At 39.6% G+C, this 23872-nt stretch overlaps 1 protein-coding gene and 1 pseudogene across 3 annotated transcripts in view; one reads left to right on the top strand and one right to left on the bottom strand.

Moving 5' to 3' along the window:
• PDE4B (phosphodiesterase 4B) overlaps positions 1 to 23872 on the bottom strand; it is a 593994-nt gene that overhangs the window by 68653 nt on the left and 501469 nt on the right. The gene's annotated exons all lie outside the window — the stretch shown is intronic.
• LOC113624327 (dihydrolipoyl dehydrogenase, mitochondrial pseudogene) lies at positions 6083 to 7575 on the top strand (annotated as a pseudogene).

The following is a 23872-nucleotide window of genomic DNA, read 5'->3' as shown; positions in this document are numbered from 1 at the left end:
TTGTTCCCCAAGTAAGTCCTGTTATTTTCACCACGATCTCCTGGTCTGTGCTGTTTTCTCTGCATAGATGATGTTCTCTGTAATCCTTTATTGAAATCCTTGCCATCAATCAAGTCCCAAGTCAGATGGAACTTCTACTTGACGTCTTCCTTGAATCCCACGGCTGGAAGCCATCTGTCCCTGCTCAGAACACCAGTGCCATCACGCTCTTCTGCAGTGACACTTTATCATGTTCTTAGCTGATTTAAAGTGATTTATATATACGCATTTTTCATTATCTGAAGGACAGAGGCCATGTCCTCTTTGTACCCAGATCAATACTTCTACTGTAGGCTTATAATAGAAAGGGGATAAAAGAATGAATTAAGTACTTAATATTGTACCTTGTGTATGATAAAAAAATAAAAGTCACAGGAAATATGACCGTAAGGAGTTGTTGGGGAGACAAATCACTACCCAAGGAAACAGTTAGAAAACAATGTAAGATATTCTAACATATCAACACCAAATTGAATTGGCTCTGCTTTAGATTCAGAGTTTGTTCCAACTCAGCTCCAAGTAACTGGATGGTATCAAACATAAATTGCCCTGGGTTACTTTTCTTATGAGTAAACTGCAGAGTTGTCCAATTTAGCCAAAAAACAAACAAAATGAAGACAAACAAAGACAGCCAGTTAAATTTCAATTTCAGATAAATAATATATTTTTTTAGTTCTTATACTATAATCTGTCCTTATACTAAAAAATTATTTGTTATTTATCTGAAATTCAAATTTACTGGGTATCCTGCATTTTATTTGGCAGTCCTCAATAAGGGAACTGTTGTTAATCATCTCTAAGGCTGACTACTCCAACATTCTACATTCAACAGCATTTTCAGAGAAAAGAAAGATAAAACTGTGCTGTTCCCTTGGCTTATAATTCCTTTCCCCTAGATCTCTGCACTCAACTTTTAGTTCAGTTATAGATGCCATAAAACCCTTTTGATTCTCCTATCCAAAACAGCACCTTCTTATCCTTCCAGCTCCCTTCTCTGGTCACCCCTTATCCCATTAGCTTGTTTTTTTTTCATTATCTGAAATTATCTCCTCCATTCCTTTGGGCACATGCTTATTGCCTGTCTCTCTCTGTCACTAGAATGTAATCTTCAGAGAGAAGGGTCTTTACCATCCTGTTCACTGCTGAGTCCCCAGCACCTAGAACAACAATGGCAGATACATGAAACACTTAAAAAACCAAAAAAATACAGTAAGTGCTAAAGATGAATTTTTTGGCCAAAGAGGACTAATGGGGTCCAAAGGAAGAAAGCTGAGTATGGGTTAATGTGGTTAGGAAAGGTTTCTTGGAGGAAGTGGGACTTTAGCAATGCCATAGAGCACTGGTTTGGGGGGCGAGTGTCTATCACCTGAATAAGCTTAGGAACATTTGCAAGCTATACAAATCCCTGCCCTGCCCCACCTCCTCATTGGGCCTATCAGAATTTAGGGTGGTTGATAAGCACTATGTCTAATGTCAAAAGGCTCCCCAGATGATTCTGATATAACCCCTCTACCCCACTGGAGAACATCTTCCACAAATGATGGGTAGGATTTGGTTAAGCAGAAAGCCTTAAGAACAGAACGATGTGAACTGAGCACAAAGAGAAGAAAAAGAGCATAAACTCTCAGGTGGTATGAAAGTACTGCTCAGATTGGAATAGAGTTAAGGAATTTGTGCTTCAGCTTGTAGGCAAAGGAGAACAAAGGAAGGATTTTCAGAAGGAAATAAAATTGTAAATTGCTACCTATACTTTACACCAGGATCAGGAAAGTCTGAGGAACCAAACACAGCCTACTGCCTATTTTCGTAAATAAAGTTTAACTGGAGCACAGCCATGTCCATTTGTTTACACACTGCCTAGGATGCTTTCGCTGAAAGTTCAGCACAATGCCTGTAATACTCAACCCTTGTCAAGCTCTCCATGTCCTTTAAGATTCTGCCATTGCAGAAATGGCCTTGCAGCCAGGACTCCACTAATTCATTTTATGTGATGATTACATTTACGCATTCATTAATTCTTAGATACTTGAAAGGATTTGGGATATACAGGTTCTAGGTTAAAGTGCTGGGTTCTGTATTTACCCGATTTGTGAGTCCTACACCCTGCTCATCATCTACCATGATTATCATACTCTGTCGATATGTGGTTCTGATAACATATATCAGTGGTATTGTAGGGTCTTCTAATCTGGCACCAAATAGGAAGATACAGTTATAAATAACCACATAGCAAGTTCAAGTCTCTTCTTAGGAACTGATATCTGACAGAGGATTGGTATGAAGCTTGGTTCCCAGCAATAGCACCAGACACATGAGCAGGCAGGGTGTCATGGCTAAGTTTTCCAGTAACTCCAAAAGTATCTACTCTCACCTCTTTCCCCATAGAGTTACACAAACACTAACTTCCATCCTTATCACACTTTTAGTCCTTTCCCAACTCTAAGTCTTACTTCTGGGAATAACCTAATGTTTTAAGCAAATGGCTATAGAGTTTGGTTTCCTGAGAGCCTCCTCCTGGGAATGCTACTGTTTTAGATGGCTTTAAAAGAGCTTTCCATCTTCTCCTACCCCAAGGGTAATGTGGAAGCAAATTCCCTTTTGGTTACAGTAGCTTACACAGCATTTACTCAAGAAATATTTATCCAGACAGAGCTTATCATCTTATATGTTGGGGTTAAATGGTGAAAAAATAACCACTGGTGAATGATTTGTAAATAACTAGTTTTAGTGCCTAGACAGTGATATTCCAATATGGGTAATTTAATTAGAGTGGTAAGGATAAAGTGGTGATAATCACTGGATACCACATAAGCCTAAAGAATGGTCACCTAACAAAGTCTTGGGGACTTCTTGGAGGAAGTGGTGTCTAAGTGGTAAGCTGAAGGAGCTACATAGATCAAGAGGAGGTGGGAAGAGAAGCCAAAACAAGAGAAGTTCTAGAGGTCCAGAAAGAATAGAAGACTGGAGTCCCGTGTCAATAATATACTATAAACAGTTGCTGATTATCTGAGGATAGCTACAAAGCTTTGTGGTAGATTCTCATCACTCTCTGGTATGTCGCATAAGGAAACAAGGGCTTTGGCTTATATTCTACTTTTTATACTGCCACCACTGTTCTTGTGTGTGAGCTCTGGACATTGCTTAACCTTTTAGAACATCAATTTTCTCATTTGTCAAATCTCATTTGTCTCATTTGTCAATAGGAATACCTGCCTTGAAGGACTTTGCAGGAATCCAATGACACAATGTGTGGGAAAGTGCTTTGCAATCTCTAATTCCGGCCACCATCCTGGCCACTCCCTGTTTCCACCCACCATTGTCCATCTAGATTTGCTCAGCAAATGCAAGCTACTTTTAATGTCATCTGCTGACAATAAATCAAATAAATCAAGAGCCCCCAAATCCAGATTTTTAGATTCTCCCAGGCTACACAACACCATAGCCCACGTAGTAGATAACAGTAAGGTGACCATCAGGGAAACTTACCAAACTGTCAATCTGTAATTCTTTATGTTTTTCTTGCTCATTTGACAAATGTGGAAACCAATGGGAAAGAGTCCCATGAATGTCACCCAGCTAGGGAGTGATGCTAAGAGCATCTGGTTTGTGGATGAACTGTGCATTTCCATCATCTCTTGCCTCCAAAGCCAATGGGTCCCTTCTGCTTCAGGACCTTCTCAAGTCCTCCAGAAATCAGTATAAGGACAGTGAACTGCAATCTGGAAGCAGTTTAGCTTTCCCCATTTTCACCCAGGGAAGCTGTGTCCTAATCCCTCCCTGCTTCTGGGCTTAGTGTAACTGAACAGTCCAAACCTCTGGGGTTTGGGAGGCTAATGACCACCTCCCAGACAAAGTTAATCAGGTGGATGAGCAGTAAGCTCCAAGCTTTAGCAGGAGATTTCTCTCGAGTTATAAACGCCCAGTGAACTCGCTACTTGTATTTCTCCCAACACAGTCATTCCCTAGGAGAAGTTCAGCAGGGATCCCTGTAATAAAAAGGTCTTTGTAACTCACATGGGTGTAAAAAACCAAACCAGTCATTTGGGAAAGGAACTCACTTATGCCCATGGGGAGGAAAGGCTAGGGGATACATTCATGACCTAGTTTTAGGTAACATTTTAAATTAACTTTAACATTTTCATTTCATTGTTATTATTCTGTCATGAGGTCACAATTATATGTCTGCAAGGAATTCTTTCTCTAATATATCCTGTGTTTTTGAAAAATATTGACAGGCAATCTTGTGTAGTTAAAAAAGAAAAGAGTGCTGTCCAGTGGCAAAAAGATCAGAGATCTAGCCCCAGCTTTATCACTTGCTAGTATTGGGGATCTTGGCATGTCACTAAACTTCTCGGGGCCTCAGCTACCTCCTCTGTGACATACGAGTCCTTTTTACTTCAGGATCAACTGAAGCAAGAATGACAGCACAAGAAGCATGAAAGTGACTTGAGGATCATGATATCTGACTCAGTTTCCCATAGCCCAAAACTTTACAGAACTGGGAACACAGCAGGCCCTCAGGAAATACTTGCTGCTCAAATGAAGAAGCTCCAAAACAGGTCCTTAAAATAATGGGAAAAAGTATGCTTAAATTATTAAAAATTACCAGTTGACAAAAATCTGCTTATCTGCTATTGGTAGTCTGGTGTATGTGGCAGCCATGTGAGGCCCAGAAGAAATCTGTAGCTTGTACTGTGGCCCATTCATGAACAAATGGTTTTCTTCTGAGTGTTTCAGTGCACTACACCCGATGCACACACACACACACGCATACACATCCATGCTATCTTTTACTAGGGAGAAAATGGAGACTACTTGAGGTATTAATAGCTTGATCTTCAGAGCCCACCCATTTAAACATTATCTGTCAATAATGTCATGTTTGGGTGAGAAAACCCAATAAAAAGAAGACTAGAGAATAGGCTGTTTATGAACAATACATTTGGATACTAGAAATGGAGCTGTACCTAACAAGTTGTGATTGCCCAATCCATCCAGGGTAGAGAGATTGCCCTGGCATAGAGTCATCTTCCTAATGGAACTCAGACCCTCTGGAAATCAAAAACATAGAGAAGGGTAAAGGCCTTGAGTGCAGGATCTGTGTCTTAAGTCACAGCTCCTTACACGCATGTAGGCATCTAACACATATTTGATGAATGTATTAATAAGTGAGGGACCGGGGAGTGGAAAGAGCTCTGGACTGGGAGTCAAATGTGGATTCCAGCCCACATTCTATCATCAGCTATGTAAGCAGAGGGAAGTCATTCCAAATCTCTGTCCCTCACACGTGAAACGAGGAGACTAGATAAATCAGCAGCTCACAATCAATAAAGTTCAGTGAATTGGCTGATCTCGGTGGGCAAGGAGAAGTGAGTCCAGCCAGAAGTGATGTTCTAGGCTGCAGCCAGGAATGTGGTCTGAGTGCTGACTAAGTGCCCAGAACTAAAGAGATAATATTCCCTTCCATGATCAGTATCTCAGGAAGTCTTGTGAAGAGGGGAACCCAAATCACCAGAAAATGAATTTATTCAAGGAAGCCGTTAGCTTTGGCCAGTCACTCTGCTTGTTGTAGGATGAGCCTGTCACTCTGAGAAATGAAATAGGACCCTTGAAAGTCTTCTCACACGGCTAAAGATAAAAGCAAGAACAGTAGAGAGAAGACATCACTCTGGATGCCTGTGTTTGTGCAATAGAGCAAATGTCCTCAATATGCATTTGATTGCATTTTAATATTCATATCATTAGGAGTTTATGTTATAGCATGTTACTTTTCCTTGTAATATTTCCATTCTGCAATCAACTTTATTATTATTAAAAAGTACTATAAGGAGAGTCAGAGGAGAAGCCGTGATGACACAACATTGCCGGCGTTGAAGATGGGAGGAGAGAGCCACGAGTCAAGGAATGTGGGCAGCCTCTAGAAGGTGGCAAAGGCAAGGAACTGGAGTGTCCACTAGAGTCTAAGAAGGAATCCTCCCTGATGACACCACGTTTTTAGCCCCGTGAAGCTGATTTTTGGACTTCTGACTGAGGAATATAAGAGAGGCCATTTCAATCGAATATCTCATGGTCTGCAAGGAGTTTCTGCAGTGCCACTGAGAACTTATGCAGATTAACCAATTGATGCTGATGTAACAGTGATAGGTTCTGGTCCTGGAGGATATGTTGCTGCTATTAAAGCTGCCCAGTTAGGCTTCAAGGTAGTCTGCGTTGAGAAAAATGAAACACTCGGTGGAACATGTTTGAACGTTGGTTGTATTCCTTCTAAGGCTTTATTGAATAACTCTCATTGTTACCATATGGCCCATGGAAAAGATTTTGCATTTAGAGGAATTGAAATGTCTGAAGTTCGCTTGAATTTAGAGAAGATGATGGAGCAGAAGAGTAATGCAGTAAAAGCTTTAACGGGTAGAATTGCCCACTTATTCAAACAGAATAAGGTTGCTCATGTAAATGGATATGGAAAGATAACTGGGAAAAATCAGGTCACCGCTATGAAAGCCGATGGCAGCACTCAAGTTATTGATACAAAGAACATTCTTATAGCCACAGGTTCAAAAGTCACTCCTTTTCCTGGAATTACGATTGATGAAGATACAGTAGTGTCATCTACAGGTGCTTTGTCTTTAAAAAAAGTTCCAGAAAAGATGGTTGTCATTGGTGCAGGAGTAATAGGTGTAGAATTGGGCTCAGTTTGGCAAAGACTTGGTGCAGACGTGACAGCAGTTGAGTTTTGGGGTCATGTTGGTGGAATTGGAATTGATATGGAGATATCTAAACTTTCAACGCATCCTTCAAAAACAAGGATTTAAATTTAAATTGAATACCAAATTTACTGGTGCTACTAAGAAGTCAGATGGAAAAATTGATGTTTCTATTGAAGCTGCTTCTGGTGATAAAGCTGAAGTTATCACTTGTGATGTACTCCTGGTTTGCATTGGTTGACGACCCTTTACTAAGAATTTGGGACTAGAGGAGCTTGGAATTGAGCTGGATCCTAGAGGTAGAATTCTAGTAAATACCAGATTCCAAACTAAAATTCCAAATATCTATGCAATCGGCGATGTGGTTGCTGGTCCAATGCTGGCTCACAAAGCAGAGGATGAAGGCTTTATCTGTGTAGAAGGGATGGCTGGTGGCGCTGTGCGCATTGACTACAATTGTGTACCATCGGTGATTTACACACAGCCTGAAGTTGCTTGGGTTGGCAAAGCAGAAGAGCAGTTGAAAGAAGAGGGTATTGAGTACAAAGTTGGGAAATTCCCATTTGCTGCTAACAGCAGAGCTAAGACAAACGCTGACACAGATGGTATGGTGAAGATACTTGGGCAGAAATCAACAGACAGAGTATTGGGAGCACATATTCTAGGACCAGGTGCTGGTGAAATGATAAATGGAGCTGCTCTTGCACTGGAATATGGAGCATCCTGTGAAGATATAGCTAGAGTCTGTCATGCACATCCGACCTTATCAGAAGCTTTTAGAGAAGCAAACCTGCCTGCATCATTTGGCAAATTGATCAACTTTTAAATTAGAAGATTATATTTTTCTGAAATTTCCTGGGAGCTTTTATAGAGGATTTACTTACATGGATGGAGCTGGAGTATGGTATGTGAACAGCTGTGTTTGAAACAAGGTGATCAAGTTATTTTAAACTTGGTTTTCACATTGGAAACCGTCATTAGAATATGTTAAACATGTATAAAATGAACTGATGTAAAAAAAAAAGTACTATAGGAACTTTTGGCTACCATGAACACAATATTTTCCACTCTACTAAATGTTTTCATATCCATGTAAAAGGCTGCAGTGATGCCCTCAGAGGAACCATTCAGGGGTAGAAAGCGGAGATGATATCTCAGTTCCATTGTGTGGAACTTCTCCCTCAGTTTGTCAAGAAATTGTTTGTAAAGTGGAAATTTAAAAGATGTCAAGTGCAACATTCACCTGACTGGACACATACAGGTTTACCTGGAGTATCCTAAGACCGTGCTGTTAGTGGAAAGAACACAAGTTGTGAAAGCTTGGGTTCAAATCTGGACCCTGCCCCCTAGGAGTTGTAGGACTTTGGACAGATGACTGAATTTTTGTTATGGGCAGCATATCTTTAATTTAATGCAATAATCTTCTCCAGAGTTTCTGTGTGAGGATGTAAAGGACTGTGAAACACCTAGCACGTAGTAGGCATTCCATAAATGTTAACCCTCCTCTTTTCTCCAGAAAGCTGTGCCCTTCTGTGGTCTACCTGTCCTCCAACACTGAACCAACTAAGTGAAACCTATTAGTTAGTCAGGCAAGCTTCCCCTTCTCTTCCTGAAGAATGTTGTATTTCATGCTGTTAGTCTAGAATGAAGTTTAGTCATTGCAAGGTTGGTTGATTTTGTAGAGGTCCTTCAGTTCTGTTTTTGAGTTGCCATGTATGGGCGTTTGATTCTTTCTTCTTCTCTTGTCTCTTTTCCTGTTAGACATCCATGAGCCATATCGTCATTCACTATGTATTAGATAGACTCACACAAAATATGTCTTATTTTCCCCCAAATATATTCCTCCTCCTACTTTCAAAAATGTAATGAAGAGCCCCACCTAGTCTGATATGACTATAGTAACTTAGGGGTAATCTTAAGTTTGAAAACAGAAGTCAGTGTGAGAACAAAAGTATACTAGTATATTGTTCCGTTGATGGACTTAAGATATTAAATTAATATAGTGTCATAGGATTTACCATTCTTTTTTTGTATACACTCTGTTATTATATATCTGAGGAATTTATGATAAGGAGCACACTTTGGAATTCACACCTAAATTCACTAACAAATGAGTAAAATAGTTTTTGGCAGACTTTTACATATAAAAGAGTAGGACAACCCTGTTATTACCATGTGAAATACAAGGTAAACAACCATAATGGACTAATAATCTGGATCATTTAACCCTACTACTTAAAGATTCTTCAGTAAATACTACAATGAAGTGGCTTTTGGCATGAGAAAGTTAAGGTTAGAACATTTTGATGTGGATCTTTTAAATGAAGCAATACCATCATTTTATTTGTCCTGTTTTGTGGAAGACTTTGAGAATTGCTTCTTAAAATTTCTTTCTTTGTTTTGTCTTTCTGGTAGAAATGTAGTATTGAGAGATGTCCGTGAGCTAATGAAATTCAAAAAAGCTTAAAACGATACTTTCATTATTTGGCACAAGATACTCAGGAAAGTAGTGAAAATAGGAAAGGCTCAAAATGAAACTTAGGAATACAAACCTCTATTCATGAAATGGGAAACAGTAAGGACATTAGGCAATAATGGATTTTCCATCCTTATGGATCTTACACAAGATCTCTGCAGAGGAAAAGAATGAAACAACTTTAGGAACACTGAGAAATTCAGTCATGTTTCCCAAGACCCTGAATCAGAATCTGTGTGAGTCTATCTAATACGTAGTGAATGACGATATGGCTCATGGATGTCTAACAGGAAAAGAGACAAGAGAAGAAGAAAGAATCAAACGCCCATACATGGCAACTCAAAAACAGAACTGAAGGACCTCTACAAAATCAACCAACCTTGCAATGACTAAACTTCATTCTAGACTAACAGCATGAAATACAACATTCTTCAGGAAGACAAATGTTTCTACCTGCATCTTGAATCGTTGAATGTCAGGGTATGAAAGTGTCCTCTCACAGGTAGGAGCCTAACTTCTGACCAAAGAAGTTATAAGGAATTATCATGCACATCATGCATATTCCAAGGAATCCTGTGCAAAACTTGATAAGATATTCACAGGAATAAGAGCTGCTTTGAATTACTGAGGGCCTATTGAGAGCAGCAAAATATTCACCTATGCAACAAATATGTGCCAGCCATTTTTCTAAGTCCATGACAAGGTACCAAAGTGACAAAAATTCCTGCCCTCACGGAGCTTATATCCCATGATTTAACATCTACACAATCCTAACAACAGTCATAGAAGGTCATTATTGCAGATGAGGGAACTGAGATTTTAAAAAATTGAGTAACTTGCTTAAGGTCACAGAGCTTGTAACCAATGGGCCAAAATTCAAATCCAGTTCTGTGCAGCTCCAAAGCCTGAGTTTTCCACCTGCTTTGCTACACTATATCTTATGAGCAACAGAAAAAAGATTCTGAGGGTCAGCACATCTACTGCAACTCAGGTGCATATTTTCCACTAAAGAATACTCATTTCTCGTTTGTGGTAAACAGACTACAACTTACCAAGGAGGCAGCAACTCAGTACTATGTGCCGACCAACAGGCAGGCTCTCATTCATCCAAAATTTATGAACCAGGTATGTGTCAAACCGTAGACCAGTTCCTGGGGATATAAGACATAGCCTTTGCTTTCAGGGAGTCTAGTGGGAAAGAAAAGCATATAAATGGATCACCATAACATAGCAAGATGAGGCTGAGATAAAGACAAGGATGTCTCCAGGATGCTTGGGAGAGAAGAGAAAACAGGTCAACACAGCCTGAGGGGAAGGACTTTTGAGCCCTGGGTTGAGTCTTAACCAGATGGAGTTAGCTTGGTGCAGAAAAGGGAGGTGAAGTGAGAAAGCTCTAAAGTGCTTTGAGTAGAGACAGAGAATGACACGTGCAGGGAAGTGAAAGAGAGCATGGTGCTCAAGAAACTGCAAGTATTTTGACATGTGGGGTGGAGTGAGAGCGATGCTTCTGAAAATGGGCTGTACTGTATTTGAGCAATGTGTGTGTGTCTGGGGGAAGGTGTTGCAGACAGGAAAGAAACTGGGGAACATATGTAGAAATCCAACAATAAGTTATGAAATCTATTTAATGGGTCTTGGCCAGTATTTATTTAAACAACAAAAGACTAGACTAGAATAGAAAACATCAGGTATAACACATGTAGTAAGATATTGTTTTATAAAACACATGCATATGTGGGGACTCAGTCTTGATGTAAACTTTATGTCTTACTGCAAGTCATGGTCCAAAAAGTTCTAAACCACTGGTCCAGTCTATCTTTTCCAAGGGGCAGATTGTCCCCTTTGGACCTATTCAACGGGGCTCCCTTGCAGGACCTACTATCTATCTATTCCTGTCAGGAGACAAAGAAAGGTCGCTTGGAACAAACCTGTCCCAGTTTCTTAAATACTTTCCATATTCCAAAGTCCATGATCTAATTCTAAATCTCAAGTGCTCAAACAGATAAACTCCAATGACCAGGGCTATTTCTGAAAAGCAATTAATGTTTCCTTTGAAGAAGTGAGAAAAAATACACACACAAAATGAAGCTTCAAATGACTCCAAGAAAGTTTGCGGCCAGCAAAAAGTTCTCTGACCCAGCTATGTTTTCCACCAAATGAATCACCCAGGTACAAAGCCAATACCTTTGAGTCATGAAGCACATGTGTTGTATCTTTGGATTCTTTTCCTTTACACAGGGATTTTCCCTAAAAAACTTTTTTGGATTTTATTCCTCACTTTCTCTTCTAATTCAATTTCTTGCCAGTTTCTCTGCTCTTTGATTTTTCCTTTACGACGTCTAATCTTGTTTCTCTCCTCTTTTGTCTCACCATTCTGAATTAATAAAAAAGTTCACATGCAAAGAAAATCCGTATAAAATACAGCTTTAAAAAAAAAGAACTTAAGATGTTACTGTTTCTTTCTTTTAAATGTATTACCCATTTGTTTGTAAAGCACATGAGTTAAAGAGATCCCACAATATCAAGTGCTGGGGAAATTGATAACATGAGAAATTCTTTTCACCTGCAAGGAAGTGAGGGTGGAAGAAGAGGAAACCTTTTTTGTGGGACTGGCATTTGAACAGCTCTTAAGAAGATGGGAGGAATTGGATATGCACAGACGGTATTAGGGAGAGATCAAAAGTGCAACAGAAAGATGGGAAGCTTGGGATCTGAATTTAAACTGTAATGAAAATAAAGTTTTATAATTTAACCCTCAAAAAAAAAAAAGAGTTAAAGAGAAAGTTAACCGAAGTAGTTTAATAAATACTTCTTCATTAAATTATCTGGTTAACTTAGGCTAGTAAGATATTAGAGATTGATAATTCAAGTCAAAAATTCACTTCGGGCCTAAATTAATTAGATTGCTGGCCAATATCAGTAGAATTAATCAGAACTTGTGTTTTGTGGGTCAGCACATACATGTGTTTATGAATCAACAATCAGAAGTCAGTGTTGGAAATGACTGACTCTCTCTCAAGCCCTGACGATTTATCCTTCTCTAAGAATACATCTCTCTTCTTTGAGCTATAAAAACACCAATTGTTTTTGGGAGGCAATTTTGTACAACCATAGATTTCTTGAACTTGAAAACAACCTTAGAGATTATCTGGTCCAGAGTTTCTCAACCAGTTGTTTTTTTTTTTTTTTTCTACCGGTTTTATAAGGTTAAAAACATAAAAGACCACATACCTTGCCCTTATGTAGATTCAGATGGCCCTTTTGTTGGGATTCTGTGCTTTTTATATCCGTATTGGCTAAGAAGAGTTTGTGAAGCTTTATTTTCTGTGGTTTCTGAAGATATTTTTCTTCTCTTTTTTAAATGAAAAATTGAATATGCTTTATTAAATATGTATAAAACTTGGGAATCACTAAGGTAGTCTAATTCTCCATTTTACAGACCAGGAGAATGAATCCCAAAGATGATAAATGGTTTTTCCCCATGCTCCATCCTCCATGGACCGGGTACAGGATATGCATAGCAGATGCCTAAGAAGTAGCCATTTCAACCACCTTGAAAATGCCCGTAAAGGAAAAAAGTGAGTAAGGAAGTGAGTGACAAGAAATCATCCATTGAGTTACCATCCCAAGGGTAACATTTGCCGGAGAGGGTGATTTTCCAGGGGACTTCAGAATGTGTCCTTAATTTCTGTCCCATTTTAGTCATTCTGCCAAGAGCCCAGCAGCAAATAGCTGCTGCACATGAGGGGACATTTGTCCAAACAAGTGGTGTAAAAACAAAGCTGCTTTGTTTAGAGTGCCTCGATGCTCCTCCCTGCTCCCTCCCTAACCTCAAAGACCTCAAAAAAGGTCATTTTGTGAAATTCTGGTGTGTACATGAGTAAACTTGAATCATCATATGTCACAATTGGAACCACTCGGCCAAATGCCACAGACCAGATTACCATGGCATCCCCAAATAGGTTATTATGGCAGGTCTGGGCTACTGGGTCACCAGCATACTCCAGCTGGGTTTGTTTTTCATCTTACCCCCAGGGAGCTCTGGTGCATTGCAAACATCTATACCTAAAGCCATTGGAAAAATATCTTGAATTCATTCAAATTTACTTAGAAAGAACAGAAGGACAACAGAAATATTTATGTTACTTTTCAAATTACGTAGAATTAGTGTGTCTGAGGGAGTCTTGGGCACAGATCACATCCAAAAAGGTAGAAGGAAGGGGGGCGTGGGTTGATTACCTGAGTAATTTGGACACTTAAAACAATAAGGAGAGAAGAGCATATTTGATATGGGTCAGGTATTTGAAATACGTACGTTCACCAATTAAATAAAAATTATGGAACACTTATTCAACTTTCCAGCTCATTCCACTTAATAACCATAGCTACCATTCAATGAGCATCTACTAGTTGGCAGGTACGTACTTGATGCTTTACGTGGATTGTTCTGCCATCCTTGCAAAGTCAGTTTTGTAAACTTTATCTTTCAAACTGCTAAGTAGTGAAGCTTTGATTTGTTTCCATGGTTTTCTGTCTCCAAATGATGACTTGGCCTTCAAAAGCTCTAAATTCTCAATTCTCATTTTCCCTTTTAGTAACTATGTGACCTTGGGCTAGTCACTTAACCCCTCTCCATTTCATTTTCTTTATCTGCAAAATAGGGTTAATGATAGTCTCTAAGAATTTGTTATACATGAAAAGGGCACATAAAGCCCTTAGCTGGCACAGAGTAAGCATTTGACCTGTTGTTGGCTTTTATCATTATTGTAATGATAGCATATTATTAGTATATCCGCAAATAACCTGGACAGTTAAGATGCCCAGATGCTGAGACTAAAATTTTCAAATTGACCTCAATTATCAGGGAATTTTTTGTAAAGGACAATTCTCAATTCATAAGTATGTGGTGGGAAAAGATCAGGTCATTGCCAGTCCTTAGAGTCCACAGAGCTCAGCTTATGCTGTGTCACATGTATCAACACATTTGACTTCAGGGAAAATTATATTAACGTAGGTCACCAGGCTTGCAAAAACCAACAACCATAAACCCTTCTCTTTAATAGGCTGGTTGCTATGAAAAGAGGGACATTTGAATAAAAGCCATCAATTCTATAAACACCCCCAATGAATTAATCCCTCATTTTGAGAGCACGGGAGAGTAGAAACCGGTCTCAACATAGATGAAAACAAAATTCATGTGTTTTCTGAATAAAATTTATAGAATGGTGGCAGTGTATGATACCATGAATATGCACAGTAGTTTGACCTGGCAAGGCTGCTCACTGATTTGCTGTTATAATGTACTTGTTAAAAGAGCCTAGATCCTGGAGTCAGGTTTTCTGGAATCAACTCATGGCTTCTTCACTTGATAGCTTCCTGATATTAAAAAAATTACTTAATCTCTTTAAAGCTCATTTTTCTTACCTGTAATACAGATATTATAACAATACATACCTCACTGTGTTGTTTTAAAGATTAAGGGACACAGTGCATAGTAAAAAAGCACTTTGCCCCGATCCTGATATAGAGTAAGTGCTCAGTAAATCTTAGCTCTTACTGCTTGTTGTCAATCAAAAGCTTTCTGTGTCAAGTAAAGACTGTGTACCTCTTCCGCACTCACGAGAGCTTGGCAATGGGGAGAGCTAATGGTGATTTCTCAGGTAAAGGAGGTGCCCTTGTTGCTGATGGAAACCTGGCAAGCTGTGAGGTACAGTGGGACAGAGCATCCAGCTTGGACTCCTTTTAAGTATAAGAGTCAAAATCAGCCAGTGCCTGTCTGTCATCATCCTGGTGGGCTGTGGTAGTTCATTCTATATATCATTCTCCCATGGAGGCCATGGTTCCTCCCTATGAGCAGGGGCAAGAGTGGTAGTGGGGTAGGGGAAGGGTTCCTTGTGGCCAAGTTTCCAAAGCAGCTTCATGAACATTTATTAAGGGCTAGGATGCTAGTAGGGGATTCTAGTATATTTTATGACTCCTGGCATTGGAAATTACCCCTGCTTCTAAATTAAGCATCAATTAAGTCAGGCCACTGAAGTATGACTGCTGAGTGCTGTAAAGACCCACTTGGATTTTGTGTTACATTCACTTTAAAAAATATATTTATTTATTTATTTATTTTATTTTTTAGTTGCATCAGGTCTTAGTTGCGGCATGCAGGATCTTTCGTTGTGGCGCGTGGGCTCTTCGCTTCATTGTAGTGCGTGGGCTTCTCTCTAGTTCTGGTGCAGGGGCTCCAGAGTGCGTTGGCTCTGTAGTTGCGGCACGCAGGCTCTCTAGTTGTGGCTTGCAGGCTTAGTTGCCCCACGGCATGTGGGATCTTAGTTCCCCGAACGGGGATCCAACCGGAGTCCCCTGCATTGCCTGAAGGATTCTCAACCACTGGACCACCAGGGAAGTCCCAGATTCACTTTTTATTGATGATTTCAAATCTCAAATGAACCCCAATATTGCCTGGAAGTCAGTACTTACTTATTAATTTATTGGGGGTGTTTATTCATTGGGGGAAGTCAATGAGTACTTACTTTCTGTGACACTATGTCCTACCTTTTCCCTTCTCAAACCTCCCATCTGCCTTCCACTCCACAATTTAAACTATCAGATGAGAAAGAACGCTCTAAGTTTTAACTGAGTATGTGTAAGAACGTATCTCAAAAGATTGTTATGAGGATTAAATGAGTTAATATTACTTAGAACATTACCTGGCACATAATAAACTCAATAAATATTAGCTATAAGGATGGTGATTATTTCCTGTGCCTAAAGTTATCTCCTCCTTTTTCACCTGCAGAGGTGTCCCTGCTCCGGTCAAAAGGCAAGGCCTCAACCTACTTTCTGGATCCCACTACCCTTTACCTGCTCTAGGATTGTTCCCTTGATTATTTCCTTTCTCTTTCCACCAGTAACCTCTCCTTGTCTCTGAATTTTTTTCAGCAACATACAAATATGCTTTACCATCCTCAAGTGTTCAACCCACTGTGAATCTGGCTTCTAACCTTATAAGTCCCATAAATCTACTCTTGTCAGGATCATCAATGACTTCTGTGTTGTCAGAACCAGTGGTCACTTTTCTATTCTCAACCTACTTCAACACAGCTGATGGCTGTCTCCTTCTCAAAATACTCTCCTCACTCAGGCTCTGTGATACCATGTTCTCCGTGGTTTCCTCTTACCTCTCGGATCATTCTTTCTGAGTCTTCTTCCTGATCCCCTCCTTCTCTACTCAGAATCTCAATGCCGTCATTCTCCCTGGATTTGTATACTCCCTCTACACTCTCATTCAAGCCCATGAATTTATTCACAATTTATATGCTGAAGACTCCAAATATGGATCTCTAGCCTAACCTTTCCTATGCTGACCTGACATCTACTCAAGGATGCATCACAACACTCAAAATTAGCAGCTAAAACCAAACTCTTGACTTCTTTCCCACCCCACCTTCCACAATTTCCTCCTCTAATCTTATCCATTTTAGTCAATGGCAACAACACCATACAGTGGCTCGAGCCAGAAGCCTGAAATTCATTCTTGATGCTTTTCTTTCTCTTAGTGTTTCTATTTTTACCTCTCCCCATCGAATCCATTAGCAAGGCTTGTCTATCCCATCTCCAAAATATATGGCAAATCTGTCCATTTCTTTCTATCCCTGCCTCTCTACCATCCAGGACTAAGCAAACATCACCTCTTTACCTAGACTGCTTCAATGTTCCTCTCACTTCCTCTCTTCTTTCCAATCCAACTTACTATCTACATTGATGCCTGAGTGAGTTTTAAGAAGTTATATAACATTTTCCCTTCTACTTTTTGGTGCCTTTCCAGTTCTATTTAATATAGTCTTAACTCCTTACTATCCCTTACAAGTCCCCACAAGATTAAACCCCTGCCCATCTCCAACCCCATTTTCTACCTGTTTCCCCCAGGTCACTCTGCTCCAGCCACACTGGCCTTCTTTCTTAAATACACCAAGCTCAAGATCTTTGAACATTCCATTTCCCTGCCTGAAATAGTCTCCCCTTTTTTCTTCTTAGCTTTGTGGCTTTAGGTGAAATGTCACCTGCTTGGAGAGATATTTTCTCATCTAAACAACCTCCCCTTCCTTTCCATTATTTTCTACCTCTGTGCCCTCTTAATATACTTCAAAGAACTTATCAGAATTTGTTTACTTTTCAGTTCATAGTCTGTATCTCCCTCCTGGTCCCAAAGAGGTAAGGTCCATTTCTATTTTATTCACCACTCCCTAATAAAATGCCTGATACTTAGTGGAATCTACAAAATACTTGCTCAAAAAATGAGTGAATAAATAAGCAGTCATCAAAGTCTTAATTTGAGCAGTTGAAACGCTAGAAGAATTGAAGCAGAGTTTTGGCCACACTCACTTAAAAAGCTGGACCACAACAAATTATTCTTCCAGAAAGTGGTGCCAAGTCCTGTTGATGATGGAGCATCTTGTGACTGTGATTGGATTTTTCCTCCCTCCAGTTTATGCAGATTATATGCCTCCTCCGTGAACTCCTTAACCCTGACTATTTAATTCCTAACCAAGAGCCAACTTTAATTCCCTGTCGTTGATGAAACCCCTCCCCGTATTGCTAGCCCACAAGGTCCTCGTGATCCTCAGAAAACTTAATAGCATTCTCTTAATAATTATATTCCATTTTGTGCATTTTTTAATGAGCCAGGCACTGGCTTAGGAAATAAGGATCAAATATAAAGTTCTTTGAACTAACGTTTATTCAGCATCATTTGAACCAGGTTATGTTAAGCATTTTACAACATCAACACTCATTAATTCCCATGCAAACCCATTTTCTATTTATATTTTATTTATTTATTTTTATTTAACAAATATTTTTATAGCACATACTATGTGCCAGGCCCTCGTCTAAGGACTATACAGATGTTCATTCATTTAATCCTCACAACAAACCTAAGAGGTAGGAAGTATTACAATATTATCCTTACTTGATAGTGTGGGAAACTGAGGCAAAGACAGGTTATTTGCTCAAAGCCACAGAACTAATAAATGACAGGTCGGAATTCAGGCGCAGACAGAGGGACTCCAGAGTCTCCATCCTCAAACATCATTCTGGACAACTTCCTAACGTCTATCAGGCAGGTGTGATTACTCCTGTACCACCCCGGTGGGGGACTCTGGACTCACAGGTTAACTTTGCTAGGGTTCCACGGTTAACTTAGGTATTCAACAGCAAATATTTAGAGAGTGTCTAGTAAACGTCAGGCACTGTGCCGAGTTCTAAGATACACCATGTTTAAACAGACTTGTCCTCTGGGAGCTTACAATCCCGCTAATTCACGGGCAATGGGGAATTTAGATTTGAGTGTTTCTGACTCTGAAATTTATGACCTTTCCGTGATCCCATTCTAGTAGAGTTACATCAAATTGAGTTCAGACATGAGCCCTCAACACACAGGTGGTGAAGGTGGGGCAGCTCTGAAAGGCTTCACTGAGGAGGAAACCACCTCTTACGACTTTTACCATTATTTAAATGATTACATGTTTCACATTGAAATATTCCCATCCTCACTCACTGCAATCTCCTCGAGGGCTGGGACCCTAATTTAATATTGTTCACAGTGTTTGGGACAGTGCTACACATAGAGTCAGTGTCCAATAAAGGGATCTTGAATGAGCTCTGATTGGGTGAGCTCTCGAAACAGTGAACAAAGCTGGCAGAAGTAGTTTTGCTACATGTAAGATTTCTTCAAGCTTCTTCAGACTTGAACACTTAATTACCATGGCAGACGCACACTAGCTTTTTCTGGCTCTTTGGGGACTGTGACTCAAAGACTGAATGCCATAAAACCAGGAGGTGTTCTGAATAGTCTCCTTACCACACGGCCTAGATCCTATGCACTTCCAGATTCAATATTGTCCGCCCTAGGGAGCCTCACAGCCCCATCCGCTGCTACCAAGCCCTCCGGAATGAGGAGTCCTGACTTGGTGACCACAAATTGTCTCATGTTTATGTGGCCAAAATAGGCAAATTGAATTCTCACATTTTTTTTTCACCAGTGCAATGGGAAACATCCAGGGCCTTGGTCCTTGGAAACGATGAAAAACCAACCCAAATGTATAACAGAGCAAACACCACTGTTTGCCATGCTGTCTTGTTTGTTTGGGGGGAATGTGGATTTATTAATTATAAAGTTTCTCCATGTGGCAGACACATCTGGGTTACAAAGTATCCGTCATAGAAAGTAACTCAGGAAAAACCCCATTCAGTCCTGCAGAGTCTGACGTCTGCCAAGGCTGTGGGCTGTGTTTCTGCCTTTTGAGCTTTAACAGCATTTCAAAACAAAAGAGGAGATGTTAGGTGTGATCTCTCACCTGTGATTCAGAATTATTATTAACAGTGGTGCTCTTCATGGGAAAATGTAAAAAAAAAAATCCCCAAAGTTTCAACTCCTTAAAGTTTCAACTCACAACCCTGAGCAGGCTGGTTCCCCAAATTTACACAGAAAGAAACAGACTAGTAGACTTCAATGAACAGAAGCACGTGGCATCTTCTGTAGAGACACATGGGCAAAGGAACAACATCTACATTTATTTATTTAGCACTTATTTATTTAACCTTCTGGCTGGGTTGGGCTGTTGGATTTGGTTTTACATCCTGAATTACAAAATTTATGATGGGAACGTGTGTCAGCTGTTTGCTGAAGGAAAGAAAGACCTCTGTTCTTTGTTTTAACTCACAGTAGAGCCAAGCATCCTACATGTTTATTTAGAGAAGTTAAAATATGTGACGAATAAGACCCTAATCCTAGCTGGCCTTCCTCTTCTACATCTTCTGTTCTTTCCTTCTGATTAAACCCTGGGCAGTCTCCTGGTACCTTCTGCCTGGACTGCCCTTTACCAGGTCTCCTCTCAAACCCCTCTAATCCATCTGGCCAACAGCTGCCCAAATCAGAATCCGCTAAGATTTTCTGAGAGCTGAGCACATGCCTGCTTTGTGTATAACGTGATCAAATGAGTATCCTACACTTAATTTAATTCTCACAACCACTTTGTCACATAAGAAGGGCACAGTATGAACAGTAGCCAAGGGCATGGGCTCAGGATCAGGCAGAAAGAGTTTCCAATCTTAGCTCCACTACTTCCCCCCCTCCCGTTTTATTGAGATATAGTTGACATACAACATTGTGTAAGTTTAAGGTGTACAGTGTGATGATTGCTACACATATATGTTGTGAAATGATTACCACAGTAAGCTTAGTTAACATATCCATCACTTCTCTACTTTTTTTTTATCCTTTTTTTTTTTACATCTTTATTGGAGTATAATTGCTTTACAATCGTGTGCTAGTTTCTGCTTTATAACAAAGTGAATCAGTTATACATATACATATATTCCCATATCTCTTCCCTCTTGCATCTCCCTCCCTCCCACCCTCCCTATCCCACCCCTCTAGGTGGTCACAAAGCACCGAGCTGATCTCCCTGTGCTATGCGGCTGCTTCCCACTAGCTATCTATCTTAGGTTTGGTAGTGTATATATGTCCATGCCACTCTCTCACTTTGTCCCAGCTTACCCTTCCCCCTCCCCATATCCTCAAGTCCATTCTCTAGTAGGTCTGTGTCTTTATTCCTGTCTTACCCCTAGGTTCTTCATGACATTTTTTTTTTTTTCTTAGATTCCATATATATGTGTGGCTTTGAGAAAGTCAGTAGCCTCATCTGTAGAGCAGGGATAAGAACAGGAATTCCTTCATAGAATTGTTTTGGCTTTAAGAATAATTTTATTGAGGCTATTTTGCATGACACATACTTCACCTTTTTCAAGTGTACAATTCAATGATTCTTAGTAGATTTACTAAGTTGTGCAACCATCAACATAGATCAACTTAAAACCATTTTTACCACCCTAATATGATCCCACATGAACCTTTGCTGTTAATCCCTGTCTCCTACCCCTGCCCCAGGTTTTGTCTTTGCTTTTTCTGGATATTTCATGCAAATAAAATACAATTTACGGTATCATACAATATGGAGTATCTCATGTCTGGCTTCTTTCACTGAATATAATACTTTTGAGGTTCATCCATGTTGTATGTAGCATGTATCCTTAGTTTATTCCTTTCTACTGGTGAATAACATTTCATTGCATGGATGTAAGCACCTTTTTCTATCTATTCACCAGTTGATGGACAGTTGGGTTGTTTCTACTTTTTAGCTATTGTAAATAATGCTGCTAAGAACATTTGTGTCAAGACTTTCTGTGGATACATGTCTTCAGTTCTCTTGTATAGATGCCTAAGAGTGATCATATGGTAAACTTATATTAAGTACTCATAGAGTTGTTTTGAGGCTTAAACATTACATAGAAATGGCCTAGCCCAATGCTACACAGGGAGCAGTGATCAATGAAAATTGTGGTTGTTTTTGCTGCTGCTCTTTTAAGGAGGTTTAATCTTGTTTACCATGTAGGTGAGGAGGCTAAAATAAAGCTCAGAAAGGGTTATCAACTTGCTGAAGATCACACAGCTAGTCCATGGATGAACTGAAATTCTCTCATGATTTCTGACTCCAAGCCTGGCACTATTTCCTGCCACCATAGCAAACATACCCCATTAACCATCCTGAAGAGCACAGCTCTGACAACGTGCTCCCCTGCAGAACAAATATCAGTGGCTCTGTGCTGCACGTAAAATAAATTTTCAGCTTGTGTGCTAGGTATACAAAGCCCCCTATTGTTTTCCCACCAATCTTTCCTTCCTACTCCCCCTATCCTCCCTTCACGAATCCTTCACAATGACTTTCGTTCCAATAACTCAGCCCACACTCTTTGGACCACTATACCTTTGTTTGAGCATGATCTACTTTCTTTTTTTTTTTTTATTCAAACAGAAAGTCACAAAAATTATAATCATCCTCATCAGTTCACTCAGTCCCATGTAATTAATTTTTTTTCATCTTGATCTTAGCACTTTTATGAATTCATCAGTTTTCCATTAGAGTTCTGAAAATGCTTATTCATTCAGTTCAGAAGTATAGTCAGTTACCAGAAACCTGTACTTGTCAGAGTCTTTTCCATGAATTCCTTGGTCTACTTTCTTGAACAGTATTTCTCAACTTTTGCCCTGTGAAGTTTTACCCATCCTTCAGGGCAGAGTTCAAATCATATCTCCTATACCTTTGTCGTTCTGGTGGCTCAGGACAAAATTAACCCATATTAATGAGAACCTACTGTATAGCACAGGGAACTCTACTCAGTGCTCTGTGGTGACCTAAATGAGAAGGAAATCCAAAAAAGAGGGGATATGTGTATACATATAGCTGTACAGTATACAGTAACACAATATTGTACAGTATACAGTAACACAATACTGTAAAGCGACTACACTCCAATAAAAAAATCATAAAAAATAATAATTATATAAACAATGAAAAACAATTAATCCACTTAGTTATAACAGGTACTCAGTGAACACACGGACTTGAGCTGAAATGGCTAAAAGAAACTTAGCTCTGTAATGAATGATCTGGCTATGGGAAATACTAATTTTTTTAAATTCAGTAACAACTTATTTATAAAATTCCTAGGTATAGCACAGTACAGAGTGTTATTTGTACCGAGGGTAAGAAGCCCGTTCCTAACCACCGGCCTTCCTCTGAGTGTCCAGAGCACTCATGCTTCAGGCAAATTCTCATCATATGTTATTATATAACCATTTATGTTTGCCTACCCCACAAGACTGAGCTCCTCAAGAGAAGAAACTGCGTCTTATTCACTCCTGTATACCCATCACCCAGCACAATGCCTGATTCATGTAATAGTGAGTTGTCACTGGGTGCTTTTAGAGTGAATGAATGAAACAATGAATGAAAAAGACGGTGAGTGAATGAGAGAATGTCTGATTTCAGAGTTCTAAAAGAGGTTTTTCCTTTAAGAAAGACTAATCTTCCCAATGGCCTACTGTTAACCCCTCTGCTTCCAGACGGCTTGCCTGATTAAGTCAATAAGCACATATGAAGAATATTTTCCTCCTAAGTCCTTCCTTAACCCTTTCTAAACAAGGGCCACTAGAAAGGAATATTTAAGGAAAAAAAGTTTTCAAATTATAATTATATAACCTCTAAGACATAGTGACTTTTTCTTAAGCAGGCTGTTGGATTCTACCAAAGCAGAGGGCTTTGCACATAGTACAAACACTGTACATAGCTGTTGAATAATTGCATCCAGCAAACTTTCATTAAATGCCAATGAACAAGACCCGGTTGCAACCTTCCTAGACTCCTGCCATAAGGGGGCTAACAAACATATATAACAGTAACAAGAACAACAATTATGTATTCAGTCATTACTCTATGACTGGCACTATTTTAAATGTTTTATATGAAGTAACTCATTGAATCTTCGTAACAACTCTAAGAGGAAGGTATTAAAGATGAAGAAACTAGAATGAAGACTCTGAGGTATCAAAGCAGGTTTAAGAAGTCATTAGCCTGATAAGTAGTAGAACGGGGATCTAAACGCAGGCAGTCTGGCTCCAGAATCTCCCTATGAGAATGCTTTTAAGCTGGGTTGAAGGACCACCTCCCCTTCGTTTTTGTTTCCCCGGCACTCATAAGGACTCAATGACCATTTGCTGTTGAATTGTGCCAACTACGGCTGGCAGGGATTAGGAAAATAA

This window comes from Aethalodelphis obliquidens, unplaced genomic scaffold, assembly GCF_003676395.1.
Source record: "Aethalodelphis obliquidens isolate GAN/ISIS:26980383/991018 unplaced genomic scaffold, ASM367639v1 scaffold13, whole genome shotgun sequence".
NCBI lineage: Eukaryota > Metazoa > Chordata > Mammalia > Artiodactyla > Delphinidae > Aethalodelphis > Aethalodelphis obliquidens.
The sequence above is the reverse complement of the archived record's forward strand: the minus strand, read 5'-3'. Positions and strand labels throughout refer to the sequence as shown.